Source organism: Lichenostomus cassidix, chromosome 12 (assembly GCF_008360975.1).
Source record: "Lichenostomus cassidix isolate B80296 chromosome 12, HeHo_3.0, whole genome shotgun sequence".
NCBI lineage: Eukaryota > Metazoa > Chordata > Aves > Passeriformes > Meliphagidae > Lichenostomus > Lichenostomus cassidix.
Genome location: NC_139493.1, coordinates 17,234,857 through 17,261,650, shown reverse-complemented (window position 1 = coordinate 17,261,650; position 26,794 = coordinate 17,234,857). Strand labels below are relative to the sequence as shown.

The window sequence follows — 26,794 nt, the reverse complement described above, 5'->3', positions numbered from 1 at the left end:
TTTTTCTGTGTTGTAGTGGAATAATGAGGGGAATTTAAATGAGTTGTGAAGTGAAAGTACCTCCAGTCCCTGCTGCAGTGCACAGCTATTCAGCCTACATTTGATCCCAAGCCTGCTTTCCTCTGCTCCTCCTGGAAATGGCTCCAGCAAAGCCAAATGAACTCCTGACAGCAACCAAAGTGCTTTAAAGGAATCAATTCAGCCCCATTAAAGAGTGAAATGACTCTCTCAGTGACTTCTGGGGGACTGGAGCAGGTCCTGCAGAGGAAACCCTTCCTCCTCTGCCCCAGAGCCTCACTCCACCCAGAGATGGCATCTGCCCTGCAAAGAGATTTTCCTGTCAATCTGTCCCACCCAGCACTTTTCAGAGCTCTCTCTCCTGCCCTGCTGGTGCTAACATGGATTTGTTTTGTTTTGCTTCCAGTGCTCAAATGAAAGGTTATTTTTCATCAGCCATTGATTCTCTCAAGGCTCCAATTCCCCACGGCAAAGCAGGTTTGGGGTTTCTTTTATTCACTGCCTTCCTACACAGCTCATATTGGCATGCTTTGGGGTTGTACTTCTGGCACTGAACAAAGATCCACTCTGCACCTACACGAGCTTTAGAAAATTCATGTTTTCATGTAGAATTCATTTTATACAGAGACTAACGCAGCACAGTCGTTGCAAGGAATGCCAACTGCCAAACTGTGTTATCAATTCAATCAAAAACACAGCTGGGGGAAAAAAAAGCTAAGGATATTCAGACTTCAGACACTCAGCATTAAATAAAGCAGATGTGGGAAAAAAATAATCTAAATTAAATGCTCTAAAAGCAGCAGGTGATCAGCTAAGGAACATATCCCAGCACAGAGCCAGGATCCAGCCTCACTTACAGAGTGGGGGTAAGCCTTTTTTATAGCAGAAAATACTCAAAAATGCATTACAATGATACTACGTCACAGAGAGTTGTTAGAAATCAATTCTTCACCATCTTCTCCAGGGTGAAAAAATTCAAAATTTCTTCCAATAGGCTCAGGTGCTTTTCTTTTTCCCCCCAAAATTACAGCTCTGCTCAAACCATTATCAACCCAGGGAACAAGGATGAAAAATCCTATAAAAGGTAAGAGCCTAAACTAATTAGGTTATAATTCAGATATTTTCTTTACTTTGCTTCACTAAAAGCAAATTGCTGGAACATAAACACTAAAAGGATGTGGTATTCTACATCCATCCCTCATTTGTGTGTTTTATAGACCACCAGATTTCTTAAATCTAGAATTTAAATCCCCATGTGACCTTTAACATGAGAAATCAGCTTGGTGCTCACAATTTCAGGGAGTTCCAGAAGTCTGTGTGCCTAAAATAGCTGATTATATCTCATTTTAATCAGAAAATTCTCCAGAATGTCTTAAATTAAATAGATTGTCCAGCTCCTTCCAACAAACAGGATCTGAGGCCAGGCAGAGACTGATTAGAGCTGACAGTCCTGCTCCACCCCACCCAAAATTGTGGGGCTTTTGTTCAGTGTCTGTTGAGAATGGACACTGAGTTTGGTTCCTAATTATTACTTTTTTTAGTCCAATACTAATAATTTCATTATAAAAATCTTAGATGATCTCTCTAATCTTCATACCTTGAGACTACCCAAATACTGAATAATTTGGTGGAAGTTGCCATTTCTCCTCATTGGTCGCATCCATCATTTCACATCCCTTTCTCAGATTTTTTAACAGTATTTTACAGACACTTTCAATCCTAAAAATTGAGACTAATGAAGGAAATCTTACCTATATCTGAACCATCGATCAGGATTTTAATCAATAAACTACAATTTCATTTCATGATTCCTCTGCCCCAGCCCTACCTTGGGGGCTGCATCAACCCATGGCTGCTTTGAGAAGAAATGGGAGTTGAAATATTTCCGGTCCTGGATAGGACTTTGTCATGAGAGCAACCTCAAAGACAAAAAGGAGGACAGAGTTTTATTGGTTTTTAACTAAAGCAGAGATAAATTGAAGCCTTTTCCTGCATTATTAGGAGTGTGAGGATGAGGAAGTGCAGTGGAAGAGCACTCATTAACGTGAAATATCATTTTGATGGCCTGGTTTTACTAAAAACTTGACAGGAATCATGTTTTCCTTACATATGGATTTATGGGATAACAGAGAGAATAAAAACCTGGAGGAATCCATAACTGCTCAGCTGCAGAGAAATTCATTTTGTTATTACATGATCTGAATTCTAGAGGTTAAAGCACTCAAACTAAACCTTGCTGCATCAACTTGTATTTCTTTACCTCAGCTCAAATGTGAGGATGAAATCAAGATAAAGCAGAGCCTGTGCCATGAGCAGAGTAAGCAGCCAGTGGTTCTGCACCTGGGAAAGGTTGGTGCTGCTCAAAGAGCCCCAGCATGGCTTGGCTTGGAAGGACTTCTCCCCAACAGCCAATCCAACCTCAATCACCTCCAGCAGCTGCAAGTGCCAGCAGCTGATGATTTTAGCAGAAACACCTGATTAACGGTGGGATTAATCACTGAGGGATCACCCAGCTGCTCCTGGAACCTTCTGGAAATACCTTGCCACATAAACCATTTCCAGGCACTTAGATCAAACCATTTCCATCAAATCCAAACATTTTGCATAGAAAAGACCTTTCCTGTTTTTAACATCCACGTTACTGTGGCATGATCAGTGTTGACACTCATATCCCTAAGAAAGAAGTTCAAATTTCTACACAACAACCCAAGGGAGACCATTAAGGGAGAAGAAAAACCAAAATAAATAAATAAATAAATAAAAAGAAAAAACCCTGGCCTTGTTCTGCTGTTTTCTCTGTCCTTCTGTCAGCATCTATCACATAAATCACCCAGCCATTAGCAGGGGAAAGGACTGGCTGACTATTGTTGTCTATAAAAGTCAAGAAAATCAAAGCAGATTTAACAGACCTTTAGCCAAAAGACAGGAGACCACAGCACAGCCATGGAAAAATGGAATCAGATTGCTGTGTTTAGCCAAAAATGCCATAATTTCAGTGTTATACACACAACAATGTCTTTTATCTAAGAGTGGCTTCAGGACTGATTGAAGAAAAATCCATTTTTCCAGGAGTTGCTCTTATTTTCAGGTGCATGTAATTGCTCAGCAGATGGAATGCTGAGCATCAAACAGATCATGAGAAACAGCTGGTCTAGGGGAGAAAAAAAAAGGAAAAAAGAAGAAAAAAAAAAATAAAAATAGCCCCCCAAACAAACTAAACCAACTTCCATTCCACCTCAATTTGCAGACAACTCTCCTGCTACCTTGGTTCCACTATCAGAGTCATTTTATTATAATATTAAGTAAAGATATAAAGATATGAAAGCAATGCTGAAGCTTGTAGTGCAATACCCCTGGCTGTTAATGAGATCCAGAAAATGCAGCTGCCATGCAAAATAAGTGCAAGCAGGATAATAAAACAGGAAAAACACAAAATATGAAAGTAAATCATCTAAAAAACCCCAAACAATATACTGTTATTTCATGACTAAATAAAAATATACACAAGTGGAGTTGGAAGAGGCATGTTTTTCTTATACACCATTCCCATAAAGGCAGAAAAAGCAAGCTGCAGGCTGTAATCTGTTTTTCTGAACATATAACTACATTTTCTTTCTGTTAATAGCAAAAAGAACTTTTACAAAATTTAAAAAAAAAATTAAAATTAAAAAAGCTAAAATTATTACATAAGGCTGGGCTATTTTGTTCTTGGGATGGGATGCAGTCCTCTCAAATGAGAACAGAGACCAAATGGTAATGGATAGGGAGCACCTCAGAGAGATTTTTGTTGCCACCTGCACATTTGATGGCAGGAGAACATTTTGGTTAACTAAGGGTATAAACCCAAGCCTGTCCTGCTGGGTGGCTGCACATTACAGAGCACTCCTACCCCTACTCACCTCTTTATCAGAATTAAAAAGCAGCAGGCAGAAGTACAACAAATTTAAAATTAAGCTTTAATAGGTTATAAACTGCTAAAAATAAGCTACTAGTAGTCTACCACCAACAGTACACAGAGGAGAGTTCAGCTCCTATAAAACTTGGCATCTCTTTAAATCTCCTTTCTGCCACTGAACTCTCAGACCATCATTCTGCAGGCACCAGAGATAAAGGAAAACAAGTCTTTAGCTTTGCTCCAGCTGATGGAAAATATGTGGCAGAAGACAAAAGCTATTTCCCTTCAAAAGCATATATTTGCTTCAAGCACATCCTCTCCAAAAGGATTTTTTTTTTGCTCAAAAAAACCCACCTAAATTATTTTTACAGCTGCAGCTTCAAAAAACTCCCCTTTAAAAGGTGAACCAACCCATCCTTGCTACTAAAGAGAGATCCAAACCTGGGCAGCTCTGAACTCCATCCTCACGTGCAAACCTCCTCAGCCACGAGCTTGCAGCTAACAGAAAGTCCCAACAATAAATTGCAATTGAAGTGGTGATTTGGGAAGAATTCCTTCCCAGTTCTGCAGAGAGTGGAAAAGAGAACCTGCAGCATGTCTGTCCCCAGCTGAAATGAGAGCCAAGAGCCCCAACCCTGCCCAGCTGGCTGATTGCTCTCACCTGCAGCCCCATGAGCACCACAGGTGATGCTCATTCCCTGCAGTCAGGGCACAGAAAGGGAAGCACTGGGCTAAGATCGACCCCAACGGCCCCCATGGCATTTTTAATCACTAAGAAAATTATAAACATGTGTTCTGCACAGAGATTTCTAACATCTTCCTCCCGAGGCAGGCTGGAGAGGTGAGTGTGCAGCAGGAAAATCCATGTGAAAGGAGGAGAGGGGAAAAAACCCTCCCTGCAGGACTCGGGGCTACAATAGGAACTGTCAGCCAAGGTCACTCCTAAGAAAGAGAGCAGCCAGAAAGGAGGTTTTAAATCTCAGTGGGCATTAGCTGAAAGACACACAGTGATGTTCTGCAGTGATTTTAAATAGGACAAGCACAAAGGATTCTGAGGAGATGGCTATCAGGCAGCCCTATCAAAATACCAATTTTTTTTTGCACAGGTTATTGTCATACGCAGAGAATCACGAAATCATTTTGGAACAGAAGTGATGAAGCACAGTTCTCCAGAAATCACAGACAGGCCCTGCATAAATACCTCCCAAAAATGACCTTGCTGCTGCCTGCCAAAGCCCAGCGAGGGGGATGAGGCACATTGGAGAGCCCCCAAGCAGGAGGAAGGAGGGGAGCGAGGGCTGTGCCCAGGAGCTGCCAGAGCAGAGGGCACTGGGCACCGTGGGATCCCAGCTCCTGCTCCTGGCACCAGCACACACCACCTGGCCCACGGGAAGGCACTTTGGGGACAGGCATATGTAGACAGAACTGGCACATTGCTGCTAAAAACCTGCTCGTTAAACCTAAACATCCAGCAGGAAGAATTAAAAAAAAAAAAAAAAAAGAAAAAGAAAAAAAAAGGGTTTGGGAAGAGAAATTTCCGAAGCAAAGTGTTCTCTGCATTCAGCTTGAGGGAAAGCATCAATTTTAGCAAAGGGAAAATAAAATAAAAAAGCCCACTCTTCCCTCCAAAACGTATATGAGTACAGACATTACTCTCTTTCTGCTTCACAGAAGCAACATTTGGAAAACTACTTAACCTTTCTATTTTTATCTGGGTGCATTCAAATTACCAATAATGTACAACATGCTGTAACAAAACCACTGATGTAGGGTATAATTTTCCCTCAAGCACATTATCCTAGCTGGTGGCTCAGAAAAATAAGCTGATAAAACAGCAGCAGACATCAATTGATGGATAAAAGGCGATCACAGCTATGTGGAATGTTGCTGCCCAACCTTAAAATCATACAATTAGCCAAAAAATATAAGCAGTAGGACAGGACATACCAACAACCATGCATTATCTATGGGGTCATCCCAAAAGTCCTCGACAAACATATTTTTAAGCAGAGCAGCAGATTATCGCCTCATAATTTAGCTATTAACACACAGATTTATTTTAAAGCCATCATCATGCCTGGTACTTTTATTAAATATCTTCTCCCCTGTCAAGTTCAATTGGGATCTCATCCTAACCATGATGAGCTTTTAATTTTCTGTGCTATTAATAGCAACTTAAAAATAAAATGTTCTCTTTTGAAGCTATAAAGCTGTAACTTTCTTTAGGAGCTGCAAGGGGGAAGAGAGATTAATCTTCCTACTCTGCATCTCTTAAACTACATGAGTTATCTGCATATATGGGAAAGAAAAGCCAGGAGAAGAGGGAAGAAACAGGAGTTTTCTCTAAGAATCCCTGAACTATAACTCCCTGTAAGGATTTCAGATGACTGCAGCTCAGTAATAAGAAATTGTCAATGTACAAGGAATAAATAATTTAAGAATTGCCAGGTAGCTTCTGAATCCTTCTCAGTGCCCCTCGTGCCCATCATCAAGAAATAATAGATTAATGAATGACATAATTAGCTGCAGGACACACAGCCTCCTGTCCAGTGAAGCCCTTCAGCAGCTACTCCAATTTCAGCCCAATTGGGGTCCTCATTAATTGCCCAGCAAACGAAGAAAGACGGGAAGCTGCAGATGAGTGTCATGGCACTCTGTGACCATCTGACACCTGGATCAGATGCTTCCAGCTGCTCCTCCTCCCAGCAAGGGCAGAAGGGAAGGGACAGGGTTGTTCTGAGCCCTCTCTGGGTGTGCAGGAGCACAATTAATGCAGAGGACATGTGCTGCACACTCCCTGTCAGCATCCTGCTGCTTGTGCTTGCAAGGAATGGCACTGGGAAGATAACTGCAGGGATCCCATTGGAATCACAGAGCCCCAGCAGCTGCAGGAAGCCCAGAGGAGGCTCCAGGGAGAGCTCAGAGCACCTCCCAGAGCCTAAAGGAGCTCCAGGAGAGCTGCAGAGGGACTGGGGACAAGAGATGGAGGGACAGGACACAGGGAATGGCTTCCCACTGCCAGAGGGCAGGAATGGATGGGACATGGGAAGGAATTCTTCCCTGTGAGGGTGGTAAGGCCCTGGCACAGGCTGCCCAGAGAAGCTGTGGCTGCTCCTGGATCCCTGGCAGTGTCCAAGGCCAGGCTGGATGGAACTTGGAGCAGCCTGGGACAGTGGAAGGTGTCCCTGGGATGGGATGGGATGGGATGGGATGGGATGGGATGGGATGGGATGGGATGGGATGGGATGGGATGGGATGGGATGGGATGGGTTTTAAGCTCCTTTCCCAACCCAAACCACTCTTGATTCACTAAACTCATGGAATCACTATTCCATGACCTTGGGACACAACCAAGGCTCTGGGCTCCTCTGAGATGCATTTTCTCAAACTGCCTCAATGCCTGTGACCTTTCTTTTCGGATGTGGGCCTTGCCACAGCTCTTCAGGCCTATCTTTATCTAAAGATTGGAACACTGAAGTGTGTTTTAATGAGGGATAAACTGAGACCATCTGGATGTCTCAGCTGCTACAGAGCATGATTGTTTGCTGATTTTAACCATGGCTCTTGCAGAGAACATAGACCTGTGCTGCACAAAGTGCACGAGCTCAGCTTGATTTCTCCTCGTAATCAAATGTGTTGATCTAAAATCTATTTCCAGCAAATGACTTGTCTGTTTTGGGAACAGCTCCCTCCTCATCTCTTGAGCACGGTGATGGGGAGAAGCAGAGACAATTGAGTTGAAAAGGTATTTTTGTGAGAGGCTGACAGTGAGTGTTCTCAGAGAAATCTTCCATTTGGGAACGCGACCACCATTTACTCACACAATACATAACAGATGCTGACTTTCTGAACGTTATAGTAAGATCTGGAATTTAACTTTTTTTTTTTTTTTTGAGGGGGTGGTTTCTTTACCCACATTTAGTGTAAAAAAATTAAAAATTGGTAATAATTTGTCCTGTTGAATGGTGGTGGCATTGGGGCAATTTGTATTTCTTGATGCACACATTTCAGTTGTTAAGTGCACTGAGTACTGGATAACCATCTTGTTACTGAGCTTCAGTAGATCATTTGTTGACCCTGCATATATTCTGCTAGATAAATAATGAGTTTATTTGGGAAGGTAAAGTAAGAAACTACTCTTTCCTTTTTTTGGTAGCAGCTTCCCGCCACAACATCTGCATTTCAGTCCATCGATTTGAAACTGTTCTGTTTTGTTGGGGAAAAAACCCTCAAACCACTGTACAATTAATGGTCAGCAAAAGAAACTGAAAATAATTCCACAGATTAATTATTGGAATATTCTCCAGACAGCTGAGAGTTCTACTCAATTCTCAAATTAAACAAAACCAGTAGGGAAATAAACCCAAATTTCCCATGTTCCCACTGGTTTCTCCACGTTAGAAGACTACAGGCTTTGTGCAACACTCCAAATTCCCAATCTTCAGCAAACCCCACAACTCCTTTTCAAGAGCCCAGGTTTGCAGGTGGAGGGACAGTGAGTGTGCAATGCCTTCCACCAAAGCTCCTCAGGCACCAGGCACCATTGACAACTGGAGACTGAAACATTCTGGTTAAATCAGTTGTGCTGTACATTGTGCATTCACCAGGAGCAGCACCTGTGACTTCAGATTCCAAGCAGATCTGAACATTAAAAGAGTAAAGCAACAAGTGTTCTTGTAAGAAGAACTTCTCTAGGGATACTGAGATCATAAGAAATTCAACAAGGTTTTAGCATGTTTTTTTCACGCTTTCTTGATCTAAATAAAGTTTCTGAAAACATAAATTGCTATCTGTTGATTTTACCTCTCGAAAACTAATCTAACACAGAATATTCTGGCTTTCCTCTCACACCAGGTCCACAAATATTTCACAAGTCAAGGATTCCCAGAGAAATGTCTTATGCCATTAGAGATGTGGAGACATCCAATGGAACAATAAAATTAAATCTCTCCCCCTACAGGCAGAAGTGGTAATGAGGAATTACCAAATTCTCCAAAGAGCCAGACTGGAACTGAACATGTCTAAAATAGCCAAAATTAATAATTATAATATAATTAACCTGAAATATTATTGGTCATATCTGTGGCTTGATGTGTAGAAGGCACATTAATTAAACAAGTTTTAAACGCTGGGATCTCCATGGTTAATCTGAGTTTTGAATCAAAACCCCTGCATTGACGTAACACCTGAAATCTGCCAGTAAATAAAAAACAAATCCAGTTGTTTCCAAGGTTTTCACACTCATCAACTCCTACATATTTCCTAGAGAAGCAAACTCACACCTCCTGCAGCAGCTTTGTTTTTCTTAGCTATGTTTTGTGGACCCATCTGAAAAAATTCAGACATCAGAGACTTAGAATCACCATACTTGTAATAATTTCATGTGATCTCTGAATCTGCTTTATTAAATCAGAAATCTTACAGAGAGAGCACCCCCACAACCATCCCCAGAATAATAAAAGGGAATTGTCAATTCTTTGCAGGTTTAGCTACAACCCCCAAAACATAAAAATACAAGCTTATCTCAGAAAATGAAGCAAAAGGGATCAGAGCAGAGCCCACATCTCTGATTTGCATGCACCGAACCCACATGCTATCAGCAAATGCAGATCCAGCCCACTCCTGATGGCAGCGAGCGACTCAGCCAGGTTGGGGATTAACAAACAAGATCCCACCTCTCGCTTCAGCCCATCTCAATCTGGTGCTCTCCATGGAAATCAATGCAGGTTTTTCAGCATTTTAAATCGAGACAACTTTTTTCACATATGTTCCTGTGATTATTGTTTTGCCTTCTTTGAAAATGAACAGAAAACACTTCCTCAGAAGTGTTCCTTAATAACCTTATGTTTATCTTGCTTTTTGTCACTTCTTGCAAGAACAAAACTCACCAAGTTCTAGCACAACCATTTTAAAAAGGATTTATATTCCCATTGTCTGAAGTGATTTGTGGAAATGGAGTGAGTAGAACAGACCCTTCCTATTTCCCATGTGTAACAGCAACTCGAGTGACCTTCAGGAAAACAGACAAATAGGAAAAGCATAGAGCTGTCATCTAAACTCCCTTAACCCTTTCTGGAAGCTGCAGCTCCCCAGTGTCACCCTGAGCCTGCCAGGAGCACGTAGAGCTCATTTTCAGAGGCTGGGAATCGTTCATGTGGCACTGTGCGCTCAGGCTCTGCATCTACATCACAGCCAGCAGGCAGTGACACAGGCAGAGCTGTGTGTGCTCACTCCTGTTTGCTGCTCTGCTTGACCTCATCTGCCACTGGCGAGCTCACGGGAAGCACAGTTTATTTGCTGAATCTGTTTACCCCACTGTCAGTCAAGATGTAGGACGATGCTTAAATAGGCAACAGTCAGATTAATATAATTGAGGCTGCAGTCGGGAGCAGCCGGGGAGCCGTGCTGGAATGGCAAAGCGCTTATTCTCCGCTGATTAAAACCTCCCCAGGGTTGGATCAGTATAAAGACACACCAAATCAGGGATGCACAGGAGCCAGGGGAGCAGGAGATGGGAGCGTTTCCTTTTGGGAACAGCTCACCAGCTCGAGAGGAAGGAACATGAATCACGCGGAGATAAGTTGCCATTTTAATTGCAGAAGGAACACTGGTGGATTTGTCATTCCTTGTGACAGAGTTTTCTCCCCAGAGTCACATTCTGAGCACAGCTCTGTTGCTATTGTGTAAGACATTTCATGCACCAGGGTGACATCCCAGCACACAGATCCAGGGAGCCTCGTAAACAGCCTGTTTTCACAGGCTCCAGGGGTAGATGCCTCTCTGCTCTTCCAGAACAGAGCAGGAAGGCCCTGGCCAAACACAACAGAGGAGCAAATCAGTGGCTGAAAAGGAGCTCAGGTCCTCAGCACCATGAGACTGACTAAAAAACACACATTTCGTTGTGCTGGCATTGCTATTTCCAGCACAGGGGAAAACAGACAGGCAGCTTGCAGGTGGCATCCTCCTGCAGGGACCAACAGTGCTGGCACAGATGGCACAGGAAAAGGGAGTGACGGTGGTGGTAAATCCATTTGCTCAATCTTTAGGACCATTTGCATGTAAACTATTCACCAGCTCAGCACTGTAAACCCCAAAGGTGGAAGGACTTGTCCTGACTCCCAGGTTGTCAGGAAAGTAACACGGAGGGCGAGGTTCTCGTGGGGGCAGAGGGCTCCTCAAGGCCTGACAGCACAGCCCTGGCTGTGTCTGGAGCAGAATGTCCCCAGGGAGAAGTGCTGTGCTGCAGCTGGAGCTGCACAACACCAGCATCTCCCAGCTGGGAGCCACTGGCTCAGTGTCACCCTGGGTGCAGTGATTTCGGTGACATTTGCCCTAGAAAGGAGCCGTCCAACTCAGACCCAAGCACACAGGAGCCACTGGTGGCACAGCACACAGGAACTATTTCTGTATCTGTGCAGAGCTGATCTTTGCCTTTTCTCTAGCCTAGATTCTGATTTCCCTTAAGTGATCAGTGCTGGCCTAATTCTACTCCCATTTACATCAGTTGAAGCTTTACCATCAACTTCAAAGAAAATGGATTTAACCCAATATAGTTCATTTTGATAAATTCTCCTTTAAGAGAGAAGGACCTCTGCTTCTCCAGCAGAGGATAAGATGATGTATTTTTACACCAGGCTTCAGAGCCAGATGACTTTGCTGTGCCCTACATTCCCATGTTGGTTTGAGCAGCGCTGCAGTCAGAGTAGCTCCTCCAGCCGTGCCTTGTGCTGAGTGTGAGCTCTGGCTGCAGAGCAGCCCTGCTGCCCAGGCGGGAGGTTTCTGTGGGAGAAAACAGAGCAGCAGCCCCGCTGCAGGTTCACACCGAAGCGCTCGGCACACCAAAGCAGCTCGGGAACAATGGGAGGGCTCTGGGAAGCTGCCAGCCCCGCAGGAGCAGCGTCAGGCCAAAGGCTGGGCTGGCTGCAGGCAGACAGGAGCTCTGCCCGGAGCCAGAGCCTCAGCAGCCCCTGCTGCAGCTATCGATCTGCCCCTAATGCACCAGTGCCACTGCAAACTGCTTCTGCCTCTTAGCTCCAGAAGCTTTTTATTGCCCATGCCTTCCTAAATAATTCACTCGGTGTTACTGATTTCACAGCCTTCTGTGCCTTATCCCCAGATTCTTCTTTAAATGGCATGCATTTCCTTTTTGGATTATAGCCTTGGAGCTTGTCCTCACTCTTACAGGCACCTGACTCCAATTGTTAAAATTCTCTCCCAGAATGAACCTTCCAAGACATCTTAGACATGGGATCATTTGTTTAATGTTGCATTAATCAGCAACTTTGCATCAAGGAAACTTCCCTTGTGAACCAGAGTTCTGTAATAAATTATCTGATGCATCAGGATAAGAACTATAGTCCGACTTAGGAACCTGCAAATCCACTGTCAGGATAAAATCCTGGGGAGGAAAACTACATGAAAACAGCCCTTCAAATAAGAGTCAAAATTCATAATCAAAGCACTTACCTAGTAGGAACTGCAGTGGTTTAGGCTATTCAACTTTTACAGAAGGAAGAACCTTACAAAAGTTATCTCTGCAAACCCTACAATGGCAGTGAAAGGAGCTGTACTGAAGGACTTCAGGAGGAATTTCTTCCCAGAAAGGCTGATCAGACATTGGAAGGGGCAGCCCAGGGAGGTGCTGGTGTCCCCATCCCTGAAGATGGTTAAGGAAGGGCTGGACATGGCACTTGGTGCCATGGTCTAGTTGACAATGTTGTGATTAATGACAGGTTGGACTTGGTGATCTCAGGGGACTTTTCCAACCGAAATGATTCTGTGCCTTTTTAAAAATTATCTTATCAGAGAAAGAGTAACCCCAACACAGTGCATCACAGATACTCAGCAGGAAGGGAGGACAGCCACTGCTGTTAATGTAGTTCAAATATTTCAGCCTTCAGCCAGCTCAAATTCCCTTTAACAATTATATCCTGGGAGTGCTGGACACCCCCTGCCTGCAGGAGTATCTCACTCAATGATACACAATGATTTCTTTTCATTCTTTCCCTCCCACACCCCAGATGGGGACAGAAGCCTCCTGACTGTCACATTTCTTGCTCCATTACCAAGGTGTGCTGTGGCCTCCCCCGACCTGGGCTGCCTGATCTGCCACTTCTCTCCCTGTCCATCCTGTCCCCTAAGGCCTCTTGGGGATGAGGTGACATCTCTAAGGCCACAGAATGATGCTGAGACTTCCCCCAGCAATTCTCCTTTTAAACCACAGAGGCAGCAGTAGTTTCCTAACAGTTTTTACCTTTGTAACCTTAACGAGCTCACCCTGCATTTGAGAAGTGCCACCTTATGTTAATTGACCTTAAGTTTTATCATCACTCATTTTCCTTTTAATCCACAGTTTCCACTCACACAGGCCTTTATCAAGATGATGATCAGATGTATCGTTTACTATTTTATAGACTCACCCAAAAGAAGGTGACACTTGCAGGAGGGGTGCTTAACAAGACATTAATTAGGAGGCACTGTGAGAACACCCCAGCAACAAGTGTCAAACCTCCTTACCTGGACTCCAAGCAGTCAGGATTAACTGAACGTTTTTCCCTTATTACCCTGACTTTTACATAATTTCACACAGTAAATGGAAAAGTTATCTTGAGATTTGGGGCAGGTCATTTATCACTGTTGAAAGCAACTCCACAAAAATGTCTGAAATGGATGAACATCAGTAAGGCTTTTTGATTCCCTAGGCAGGACAAGACTGTGCTGCTTTCACTCCTCCTGTTTCTGCACCTTAGCTCTTACCTGGATGAATTCTACTTGCTGGAATCAATTCGAACTAGAGAAAATCTATCAGGTAAAAATATACAAGTCTCAAAAAGAATGGCCAGTGACAACCCAGAATAACTTCTGAGCATGAGCTGCCTTTTCAAATCAGTGCTCCATGGACTCCACAGCACAACCCTCACAGAGGTCCCATCAGGATAAAACTCATCCATGACTCACAAAAACACAGCCTCAGACTGCCCTGCGTTTCTACTTTGAAAACCAACTTCAAATCAAACAGCTCTCTTGGTTTTAGGATTGGGTGTTTTTTTAAAATGTTCCTAACACAATCATAGGATGATTTAGGTTGGAAAGGATCTTTGAAGGTCATCTAGTCCAACTCAGTGCCAACTTCAAATGTGGAACAGCTTGCTCAGGGTCATGCCCAGCTGAGCTTTGAACGTCCCCAAGGATGGAGATTCCCACCCCTGTCTGGGCCACTGTTCCCATGTTGGAACATCCTCCTGGTGAGACAGCTATTTATATTTGACCAGAATTCCCCTTACTGGAATTATAGCTTTTACCTCAAATCCTTTTGCTGCTCACCTCGGAGATGAGTCTGGATTTTCCTTCTTTTGTAACCTCCACCGGATGAGTGAAGAAAGCAATCAAACTCCATCCACCTCTTCTCCAGGCTGAGGAGCTCTGGCACTCTCAGCCATGTGCTCCCACCCTGCTGGCCCTTCCCTGCACTCCCCCCAGTCCCCAGTAACTCTCCTGTACTGGGCAGACTGGTCACAACACTCCACATGCAAAATCACCAGTTTTAACCCGAGCAAGGAAGTTAAAAAGAGTGAAGAAGACAATTATTAAATATTTCATGCCCATATTTTGGCTGAGGTATCTCTGACAGAGCAGTTAAGCTGCACCAGCCATTCCAAAGTGCTTTTCGTGACTTCACACTGCCACCATGCATCTAGCACTGCTGAGAGCAAAGGAAGAGTTGGGATGAACTTTGTCAAAGTCACTGGGAGCAGAATTTTATTTTCTGAATCAAGAATAATTTTTCACAACTGGCTCTGGAGGGATAAGAAAAGTTTCCATGCAATGAATTCCATCCATTTAATCAAAACACTAATCCTAGAGTGAATTTTCCAAACGCATTTGAACCTCAAGGTCAAATGTTGCAAATACAGATTAACTACATTTTTTATATATAGGAGAGATTGTTTTAAAAACTGGTTTCCTTCAGTCCACAAACTATTGGAATTAAGGGACTTGAAAAATCAGCGAAGGAGTTTGATACATTTACAAATATCCATTCACAATGCTATCAAGATAGCCCTGCACAAAAGAATGAATTTTGATTATCAGGGGGGAAAAAATTGTTTGCTTGCCTTAGCAGGTTGCATAATTCCCAAAGATACTCAGAGCAATATTAAATTCTGCTATATTGGAAATTTTACATTATACAAGATAATGCAATATCTAAAACTGAACACGACCATTTCAGAATCAAAGAGAGGCAGTAGCAGATTATTAATCACCTCTACCCTTGTTTCATAAACACAATTTGAAAAATGAGGCTTTGGTAAAGGCATATACAGAGAAACCAAAGCAAATCAGAGCAGAATTCAGAGATTAACAACTCAACCAACTTCCTAAAGGCTGAAATTTATCCAGAAGGGTTCTGCTGGGGAAAAGGTGCACTGAGAGGCGGGCAGGGATCATGTACAGTGGTGGAAAAACAAAAGACCCAAACAATCAGCAGTTCAGTGGGGCCACAGTGTTAATAAAGAGAGAACTTGTGCATGAAGTCAGTGGCTGGGATGTTTAACAAAATAAAACCAGCACAGCAACAGGGGGGCAGGTGGCAGCACAGGGCACAAGTGGTGGCATCTCTTAGCATCGGGGAGGATTTTAACTGAGCTCTTAAAGGTCTTCCATCATCATCTCACACTCAGCAATGGGGCAGCAGGAAAGGTACAAGTCCAGCAGCCTGGGAGATGTGCTTTGTGGAAAAGGGAAAGTTCTGGGATGGCCCCAGTGGAGGAATTTCTGTCACACCATGTGTCAGGAAAGACAGACAAGCGGGAAAACTGGGGAAAGGAGAAGTCAGCAAAGTGGCTAAAGAGCAGGAGATGCCCTGAAACCTTTTCCAAATATCTGCCACCCAAGGGAGAAGGCAGGGAAAGAGTGGGATGGATCCAGGCCCTCACCCTGGCATTCAGACAAAAGGAAAGCTACTGGCACTGCTCTGCAGCACAGCTTTCTAGGCTCTTCCTAGGCTAGAATCCTCACTTCTACTTCCCAGCCTTATCTCCGGACTCATCAGGCACAGAGCACTCTGGCTGTGCTGACCCAACAGGAGCAGCATTTACACCCTGCTGCCCAAACCAGCCTGGCTGTCCCCATGAAACAAGGGCAGGGAAGCTCAGAGCTGTGCTCTTTTAAATCAAGACTGGATTTGGGCAACTTAAAGTCACCCCAAGTTTCAGAAATAGAGACTGAACAGCTTTCTAAGGCACTCTGGAGCACATTTTCTGTTGGATGGATATGGATTTTTGCAACACTTGCAAATCCCATTAGCCACAATGGGAACTGTAGGACTCAATCCACAGGATGCATTATGGTTGAAGTGATCCCGATTTAATTACTAAAGAAACTGCAGACACTTTTCCGTTGATTTTTACAATGTTAAATATCTTACAAATTGTTGCACAGAAGCTTTTCCTGGCATGCAGCAGATCCAACAGTTGAGCAAAATCATTCCTTCACCCCAGTTGAAACCTCAGCCCTCAGTGATCAGCAACTGCTAAGAAATGACACTTCCCTTGATCCCCAGAGTGCACCTTGCCCACAAAAATTATGGGCATTCTTTGGGAATTTCAGATCTTCATTTAAGAAACCAAGCAATTACAGCTCCTTCGTGCTCCATTTTATGGTTCCAGCAGTTTTCTTAACCTTGAGAAAATCTGGCACCATTATTCTAATTACAAGAAGTGGGAGTACACGAAATCTTTCCAACAAAAGAGAACTTGAGCTGGCAGATGCATGAAATTCTATACTGCAAAATGACAGAAGGGGAAGTAATGGGACACTAGAGCTGTCACTTACCCAGGTAAGAGCCAGCTGCTGTAAATAAAAAACTACATTCTTCTAAGCTCATTCAGCTCCTGATAAATTGACACCAAGTATGGATATTGTTACCAAATACAGCTACGGTAACTGGAATGGTTTATTTACAAAACCAGTTGTCACTCTGACTCAGAGACAAGCAGTGTGTGTGTTTGTGATGCATTTCCAGCCCCAAACCCAAGAAAGGAAAGTCTCCCATGAGCCCTGCCACAGCATCATACATGAAAAATGCATGCACTTTCCTACTGAGCTCACACATTGGGTTACAGGCACCAGGGGAGGCCTGGGGGTTTAGATACCCCTTTTCCATCTCCAGGACAACTGCCCTGGAGCCCAACAGGCACAAGCCCCAGGTGCCTTGAAGACTGTGGAGCCATCTCTTCCTAAAATTTGGAGAAAAGTAAGGAGTTGATATTTTAACAATTTCCTGTTAAAGCCCTCCAGATTATTAAGGTCTCTGTGCTAAAAATAGCAGGAAGCTTCCATTCCAATAAAATACACAATTCCACAAGGTTTCCTCAAGCACAGGAAGGCTCAGTGAAATCCAGGAAGGCCCTTTCAGGCTTTCCTATTTTAGAGGGGCAGAACTGAGCTCTCAGTGATCTCTTCCATAAAGAAACCTTTGGAGATACATGCAATCACAGATGTCTTAACACACATTTAAAATCAGCCTTCAAGCCTTCCTGCATCTCTCTCTCTACGTTGTACTTGGCTAACCCCTTATATAATCCCAGGACTTCCTTATTTTAAAACACATATAAAATAGTCTGAGTTCAAGCACAGAGATAACAAAGTCGTCAAACAAATCTGAACGCTTCTGAAACCCACTTTTCTCTTTTGACAACTGTCTGAGAACAGACAGTGCAGAGAGCTGTTCCTCCTTTAAATTTAGCTTCAGCCTCTGTGAAAATTCCTCCTGATGCTCCAACATTTGCTGCCTGGTCTTTCCATTGAAGTGGAATGGGGCAACGAACCCGATTTTGCTGACCCATTCCCACGGCTGTGCGATCTGTAGCCACAGGGGACTTACAGAAGGCAAAAAGTGAAGATGTGCCTGAACAGAAAACCCAATTATATCTATATTTTTTAACTTCTACAGCTCAGATAGTTGTGTGTGTGCAGCAGAGGGGCAGCAGCAGCTCTGCTGGCCACAGCTGTGTGTCCCAGGGAAGGAGCTGTGCTGGTCCTGCCCCGGCCGGATGCGCTGCCCTCGGCGCCACGTGAGCTCTGGAGCTGCTCAGATGTCTGCCTGACATGGGATTGCTCTGAAATTAGAACATTGCCCCATTTTCAATAAAGCCTCCAAGATTCCAGGGTTGTCCCTGTTAGCGAGGGATGTCCTTGAAAACGAGGACAGCAGATAACCTTAAAGAAGGAGGGTAATTAGTCACAGCCCCGCAACCTTTTCTCCTAAAGAAACAGTGATAAAAGTAAACTCCTATTAGAATATCATTAAATGCATTATTATGCAATACTAGTTACATAACCATGCTTTACCAGCTCTGGGTATTTTCAGGCAGAATTCAGTTTCACAGACTTGCCCACACAGAAAGATTTTTAAAAGTATGAATTGTCTCTCTGAAGGGGATGAAAAAAGCTCAGGTAAATTGATGAATGGCAGATTGGTTGCCAATATTTCACATGCAACTTGAACCCATTAAAAAAAAAAATAAGTCTTTTTAAGAATATCTTTTCAGCTAATTCCTTCCAGAGAAGTTCTAAAATTCATAGAAGCATTTGCAAATCCAAATATATCACCCTATCCAGACATTCAGTACTGTATGAATTTCAGCTAAAACTGCACTGTGAATCCATGCAAAATTCAAAGATTAGCAAAATTAGACTTCATTAAGCATGACAACTTGAAAAATGCTGCTGCATTTTATCAAAAATAACATTGTCATCTATTTTCCTCTATCCCTACTTCCAATAACAAGAAGGAATAGTGATGCATTCGGTTTTATTAAAATACTTTGTCTCATTTTACTCATTTAAAAGGTTTAGTTAGTTCAGAAATATTCTAACCTCCAGAATAAATATTTGGATGTTGTTCTTATTGGTGCCTAAGCTCAAGTTCAAGACAAATAAAATTCATAGCTATTTTAAAGTCTTAAAGCAAGAAAAGCATGAAACAGGAGTGCATGTGAAATTCTGACAAGGCAAAAGCTGGTGCTGAATGCATTTTTAAAAGATCAAGCTTTAAAAGAAAGGATGTACATTTTCAATACAGAAATCTACACGAAGCATAAGCATTATTATATAAAGTTCATTAGTAAGCTGCTTATTTTCTTTCCAAACATTTCCTTGCAATATCAATCATTTCCTGCCATCTCTGAAATTCATCCCAGAACACTGCATTTGCAATGGGCTGAAGTGACAAGTGTTAAAGAGAAAATAAACAGCTGCTGAATATTTCAGGTACAACATCATCTCTAGGTAATAAATCCTGCAACAATACTCATAGTTCCGTTTTCCTTTCACACTCCTGGCTCCATCCTAATGAATCATTTCTATTCCCACACTTCCCAAAAGTCAAATGCAGGGGACATTTTCAAAGCAATTATCATTTGCCTTCTGGCTGTGCAAACTAATAATGGACATTTTCTCTCTCTCTCACACAAACCCACATTTCTGCCGCATGGCTCAGAAGGAGCCCAGCTTCCCACTCAGTCCACACACAGCCTGGAACACAGAACTGTCCAGAGAGCCCAGAATAAGCACAGGGGGATGAAGAGCATCCTTGTCCCGTACCTGGAAGCGCCAGCCCGGGATGGAGTCAGCGCGGCAGAGATGAGCCGTGCAGGTGAGTCCCGCTGCCTGTGCCACGGAGCACCTCTGGCCATGGGATGAGACAGACACCTCCCCAGGACTCCCCGCAGCGCTGGGGACGCTGGCAGGAGGGACACACCTTTCGTGCTTCTCTCCACCCCCTGCGATCGCCGTGCCGCTGTCCTTGCCAGCTGACTGCACACCGTGCCGCCGAGGCAGGAGGAGCGGCTCGGGGAGGAGGCACCGCCAGCAGGGCGATGCTTGCCTTCGCCGACAAATCCTCAGCACCAAAATGACATTCCTTCGCTTTCCCGGGCGGGGGAATTCAAAGTGTCCCCGCCAGAAGTGGCAGTTTGCAGGAGGAGGCAGCAGGGAAGGGGATTGCTGTGCTCCTGATTCTGTCATGCGCTGCTGGCACTCCGGACAGCCCAGCTGGGCTCTGGGCACACCTCGGGCCATGGAGCTCCCAGCACAGCACAGGACACGACAGGACAGCACAGGACAGGAGAGGACAGCTCCTCTCACACCAAACTGCCGGCAACACGTGCAGACCAAAGCAGCAGCCACTTCAGCGGGAAGCACTGCAGGCAGAATGTAGGACTTTGCAAAAACCACTCCTAGGAAATGCTACAGAAAAGCCAACAGAGTTCCAAGCACCAGCTCGGATTTTTGCTTGTTTATTTAAGTGCTGTATATGAAATACAAGCCCAGCAGCAAAGAGGGTCTTCACAGCAAAGGCAGAGCACCAGGCAAGTTGTGTGGTATGGGAATATTTGGGGAAAAGAGAGGTAGTGGATTAAATGGGATCAAGCAGAGGATGAAACTGAATGCCAGCCTATCCCACTGAGTCCCCAGCCACTAAAACATCACAGCAGAGGGGAGGCAGCAAAGTCATTCCTCCAGTATGCAGCTTCTCCTCCCAGGTTTAGATACCAAGTGTAAGCCTGGCCCTCAATTTCTGTACAATTTGCCCAAATTGACCTGTAGCAAGACTTTTTCCATAATGAGCACAAAAATATTGAACTACTATACTCAATTCTAGAGGAAATAAAGATAAGAGGAAAAGAGAGTTCCTACTAGCTCCAATTTTTAAAAAATCCACATAAAAATAAGTGAGACAAGTGGAACAATCCATGTTAAAAAACAAACCAATATTTTTACAGGAGAGAGAATATATAGGATGGATATATTCACACAAAAACTTCATAATATTATTATCAACCTCAGGCACTAAGCTTTCCCAGAGGTAAACACTTTATCCCAGCAATAAAATACAGAATTGTGATCAGAAAAAGAAAATAATTATAAAATATTTTAGTAGCGTTGAGAAGAAGTATACTGTGACATTTAAAAATGAGCACTTAGACTTATCTTAGAAAATAAAATCTGTTAGTTAATTCTGATCAGTCGGACTGATCAGAATTTTAAAATAGTATTTCACATGTACAGATCCTCCAGAGAGGGGTTGGTTTCTTCAGAGGTGAGGAAACCAACAGTCCCAGATGCTTAGTTTTGGGAGTGTAAAAAGAGACTCCAATAATACTAGAGACAGTCTCACCCAACTATTGAAATAAATAGTTAAAACCTAGGTAATTAAGAAATTTAAAAATATTACAGGAACTAAACATGGCACTAAGCTGTTAGAAAAGTACATTTGTGGCATGCAAATGTCTCAAAACAAAACCAAATTATACCTTAACAGGAAAGCAATAAAATCTTTTCTTAAGCACTGAGAAGCAATTGTTGTTGGTGAGATGACTCATTTCTTAAATGAGAAATATGATAAAGATCTATTTGTTATGGATTTAAAAACCATTTTTATTCATATTCAAGTCCAAGTTTTGAGCAAGAAAGCATCAAAACTGTGATGTGTTGCTGGGATTCAGGTTGCTATAAACCCTCAATGTTGGAGCCTGTCTGCCTTTGCTATGGCAGAATTAACTTCAGCACACTTTTCCTGCTGTCCTGCAGGTTCTCTGCACTGATTTGCCATCAGCAGTGCAAAGTGTGTCCTGCAATCCTCTCCCAGTTCCATCAGAGGGTGATGCCTTAGGATTTTAGCCTCTATATTTTCCATGTATCTGTAACCTGCAGTGTGTAACTCTGGACTCCATACAGGGTGCTAAGCTGCTGTTCTCTCATTTTTAGACAGAACAATTCCTCTCTAAGCTCCAAACCCAAGGACACCTCACTGTCTCAGAGCCCAAGATGTGTAAACAGCAGTGAATTAATTGGGGAGCAAACTTGGAGTAATTGACTTCATCTCCTGAAGCTGTAATTGGAGGATTAACCTCAGATAAGCAAATGGACAAATCTTACAAAGTATTAAAAACTCACAACCTTATAAAGAACTTATAAAGTCTAAAAAACTCCTGACCTGCTGTCCATTTTGGGTGTAGCCCTGGCTGAGCTGTGAGTGCTCTGAATGCACCTGAGGCCTTCAATAACTCTAACTGCTTTTATTCTCCTAACCTTGCCCAGCCTCTGTTTTAGGAAAGCCCCTCAAGGCACCAAGGGCTCACTGCCCCCAGCCCAGGCTGACACCCCACAGGACCCACAGCAAGATGCTCCCAGAGCTCCCCAGCCCCACTCCCTGCCCTTGCCCTTCCCCAGAGGAGCAGCTCTGATTTGGGAAGGCTCAGCTCCCCTTGTGAAGCAGGGCAGAGGTGCCCAGGAAAGGCTGGCACAGTTCTGCAGAGCCCAGTGGCACTGTGACCTGCCCTGGCACAGAGTGCACCAGCAAAAACTCCACCCTGTCCCCACCTGGCTATAATGAGTGCTCCCAAAAGTCACTTCAAAGCAGACTCTGATTGCACTCTAACATTTAGACAAATAAACACTTTTTATGTCATTCCCATTTTCCAGAAGGTAAATATTTACAGGCAGCCATTCCCTACCTGAGCAGAGGTAATTTAAGAATTAAAGGAACTTTTTTCCCTTACCTTTGTGATAATCTCCATCCTGAACAACTCTGAAATTGTTTTATCTAAATTTACAGAGAAAAAAAAGAAAAGTTGATTGGGGTGGGGAGGATTTAAAAATTATAGAAAGCAAAGGAGAGAAGTTTGGTTCACAAGGTAGGAAAGGGACATTCAAGACCAGTCCAGGATATTACTTTAGGGAAGTCACTTTTGCCACTGCTCTAAATTTGCATGAAACTGAGGGTAACTGAATGTAACCTTCACATCCTATTATACAAATTGTCGTTAGTAGGCAGATACATACACATTTCCCTGCACATAAATCTGACTTTCTGGCCTAGATAACTCTGCAAACAGATAAAATATGGCTTCTTAACCAGGTCATTTTTAGGAAATCTGTAACAGTAGCACCAGATTTTTAATTTTTTTAAGGGTTATATGTAAGATAAGACACAATAAATCTGTATCAGATCGTTTTATCAAGGCATAGGCACAAGATAAAAGGAGAGAGTGGGATTTCAAGGAATTAACAAGGAGGAATGGAGATGATGGAAGGTATGTGTGGGGATGAAGTACAGATTGAGTAACAATACTGGGAAACAATGAAATGGAAAATGGTAATATAAAAAGTAGGCCAACCTTTACCTGTTTTTCCATAAATCTAGCAATGTCATTTCAAATTCAAGAACACAACAGTTCAATTAAAAGAACATTTAAAAGAAACTACTATTTTTACACAAAAACTGGCTACCAAAAGTCTGACATTTAAAAAAAACTGGATTTGATCCAATCAATACAATGGTCTCTATTACAGTTTCAGGGGTGACCTTTATATCAGATCTTCCCTTTCCCATATTCTGAGCAATTCTGATTACACCAATTCTCTGCAAGCAGAGCTGGAAAAGGACTAAGAGCTGTGAAATCTGACCAAAGGAGTAAGAACTATGAATTCTGACCAAAGGAGTAAAAGCTATGAATTCTGACCAAAGGAGTAAAATCTATGAATTCTGACCAAAGGAGTAAAATCTATGAATTCTGACCAAAGGAGTAAGAACTATGAATTCTGACCAAAGCTATGAGGTGAGGACCCCATGTGCTCCTGACCCTCTGCACTCTCATCCCCCAATAACCCTGCTGTGTCTGCTGTACCCCAGTATTCCACCACCTCCCCAAAAAACGAGCTCCAAAATCTGTGGGTGTAAAGGGAACTCGAGCTGCCCTCCAGAAAGGTAAAAACAAACCCAAGAGCACAGATTTTGTGCTGCTGCAGCAGTACCTAACCGTCCCACACAGCACATTTTTCAGACACACAGATAGCAGCTGAGCACTAATATTTGATGAAGGTGTCACGTTACTCCCCCAAAGGTAAGTGAGAAGTGCAAGGCAGGCCTTGTGTCTCCAGATTTTAGAGATAATTGTAAAAACCTGTCACACAGCCCTGGCCATTATAATACCAACTCATGTACAAATAGATGCTAGAACTCTACATCTCTAGGCAGGTTTCTTCTGGTGACTTCGAAAGATTTGTCAACCAGAACCCAAAATTTGACCCAACGATATCTTGTTACATTTTATTAATCTGCACACATTCCTTTTATCTGTACTCTTGTTCAGTGTCCATAACACAGGCTGGTTTGTGTCCCATCAAATATTTCCTCAAGCAATGTTATTAATCTAAATTCATCCAAATGCATCTGTCATGTCACTTCTGCAATGTGGGAACAGAATTCTTGATCGAGAAGAAAGTTTTAAAAGTGCTTTCTACTTTCTAAGGCTCTGGAAAAGATGTTTTTTTCAGAAGAACCAGTATTTTTAAGTAATTCACCAGCTTTTTAAGGTAGGTAAAACAACAGGAGCCCAAGTGGCAAAACCTCTTTCAACCTCAATAAAACAATAATTGAACCCCATGCTATGTTATATCCTCTACAGCAAGAGAACAGGATTTAAAGATTGCAGTTGTGCACTTTTGGGACTTTTCTCACAGTCCCAATCCATCCCCCCATGCTTTTTCCATAATTATGACAATGAAAATATACAAACTATAATAAGAATGTCCCAAATGTTTGACCAAAACATAAACATTGCTTTTTAAAAATATCCTCGTCCCGTTTAAGAAGGACGACTAATCCCAGATAACAAACCTTCCCCGGAATGAGTTAAGTGGGAATTTCCCACAATTTTCATGGTAAAGTTGCCATGCTCTGATCCCAACTATAGATCCAGCAGCACATGGGCAGGTTGGACAATGCTTTTGGGAACAGGGTGGGATTATTGGGATGTCCTGGGCAGGAGTTAGACTCAATGAAGGACCAGTTCCATCATAAGACAGAAATCCTGCTCTTCTGAATAAAAACAAACCCACACATGGAATAAAAACACTAAGGCAAACCTTTTAATAACTCATTCAGCAAAAGAGAATTTTCAGCTGGTTCTAGCACTGGTAATCACAGCCCTGAGCATGTGGCATTTCTAGGGAAGTGTTTCTCAGTTATCTGAGCGGTGCAATGGCTGTTTAATATATTTATTTTGTTACTTAAATGCTTAGGGAGCCCAAGGCTGCTCAGCCTTCAGCAAGTGCAGCACAGCACCAACTCTCAGCAGTGAGAAGTTTGGCTCTTCAGTTGCCAAATCAGATAAAGCCAAGACCTGAAGTGTCCCTGTTATGGACCTTTGTATCTTACAGATGAGGGTGACTGCTGGTTAATAGATTATTGTGCTTCTCTGAAATTCAGGCACATCACTAAAATCATTAAATACAAGTTGTCGCAATAGAAATTTCTCTCTTTGTTTCCTCAGAGCACCAAGGGCTACAGAGATCCCAAAGACTATTCTGCCTTCATAGATTGCTTCCCTGAATTCCTGGAGAAGGAATAAAAGCATCTTGCATAAGCCCATCAGGGCAAAGCACTTTCCAAAATGAAATGTAACCTGCAGAATTCTCCTTTCAGACCACTAAAACACACACAGAGAGATTTTTCAGAATGCAGGAACACAAAGAACAGCCGATTTGCCCTTGCCCAAATGACCAAAGCTCTCAGGCTGTAAAAGCACACAGGGATGCAGGCAGTGCTCCCTAAATTGAAGAATGTTTCCTACAGGCTTCATCCTGGGCTGCAGACACTGAAATCCCAGAATAATTCTCCAGAGCCACTTTGCAAAGCACTCCTTGTGAACAAGAAGTGAGCTGAGGAGGAGAGAACAGATTGGGGGATGATATTCTGCCCCAGTGACACATTAATGCAAATCAGGGGAGGAGAAGTTGAGTTTTCATTCCTTGCCAGTGTCTTCTCTTGCATCCAACCATTCAGCTGGAAGATGGGAAGCACTCAGCAGCTGGAAAACTAGAATGTTATTGGCCCAGAGGAACACAAAGTGTAGATATATATTTATAAATATATATGTATAAAAACAGAATGAAAACATTAGCTCTCCTAAGGATGAAGCAGTGCAAAGCAAAGTCCCTGTGCACATTTCACTGACTACACCTGAAGAAGAGAAACCACTGTAAAACCCCCCAGTGTCTCCTGGCAGCAATTCCCACCCAGCTGGGGCTCAGGGGCAGGCAGGCTGTGCAATAACCTTGCAGTACTGCACCCTGAACAAATGAGTTCATTTTCCCTTCACCAGGTGGAATTCAGAAATTCTCAAGGTAACCATTTGCTGTTGAGGTTTGAGATTAACATCAGCTAATCACTCCATATTAAAAATTCAATATGTTAATAATAATAATGGAGTTTATTTGGCTTCTATTTATCCCCCCAGATTAAATTTAATCCATGTTTGTATTGGTTGCCTGAACATCTGAGAAAAAAAAAAAAATCTAGAAATAGGAAATAAAATGCTGACCACTGTGATTTTAAAATAATCTTGAAAATCTCAAAATAATCTGTCTCCAGCAGAAAGAGAAAAATGTTGATACTTATAAAGTATTAAAACATTACAAAAATACAAGCTAGCAATCATCAAAAATTGCCTTCACTTTTCATCCAGCATTTTATCCTTCAGTGAAAATGATTTTTAGAACAGCTTAAAACGTCACAAAATTGAAGTGCTACATTTAGCTTGCAACATGTACAATGGAAAGTCATACTGGAAAGCAGAAGCTTCACCATTACCAAGAACCCTTAAGCATAAAACATCTGTAAATACCTTAGACTTTATAAATAAATTATTGGTGGGTGACTTCGATACAGAAAGCTTTTGAAACCATCAGTGAACTGTATTATTGCTTTTTTTCTATTTAATCTTATGCATAAGAAGGACAAAAATAAAGAGAGATGGTATAGAACTATTTCTAAAATCTATTTCTAAATCTATTTCTCGGTTTGAATCACAA

The 26,794-nt window shown here is 42.7% G+C and overlaps 1 protein-coding gene across 17 annotated transcripts in view; it reads right to left on the bottom strand.

Annotated features, from left to right (window-relative positions):
• Window positions 1–26,794, bottom strand: part of ATP2B2 (ATPase plasma membrane Ca2+ transporting 2) — a 380,463-nt gene that overhangs the window by 166,778 nt on the left and 186,891 nt on the right. For 3 of the 17 annotated variants that reach the window (XM_085073038.1, XM_085073043.1, XM_085073044.1), the window contains one exon: window positions 22,480–22,523. The exons of 13 other annotated variants lie outside the window; for them this stretch is intronic. The gene's annotated coding sequence lies outside the window, so the exon portion shown is untranslated. Of the gene's footprint in view, window positions 1–4,354; window positions 4,513–22,479; window positions 22,524–26,794 lie in introns of those variants that run through there. One more of the 17 variants, XM_085073039.1, reaches the window with a different exon arrangement.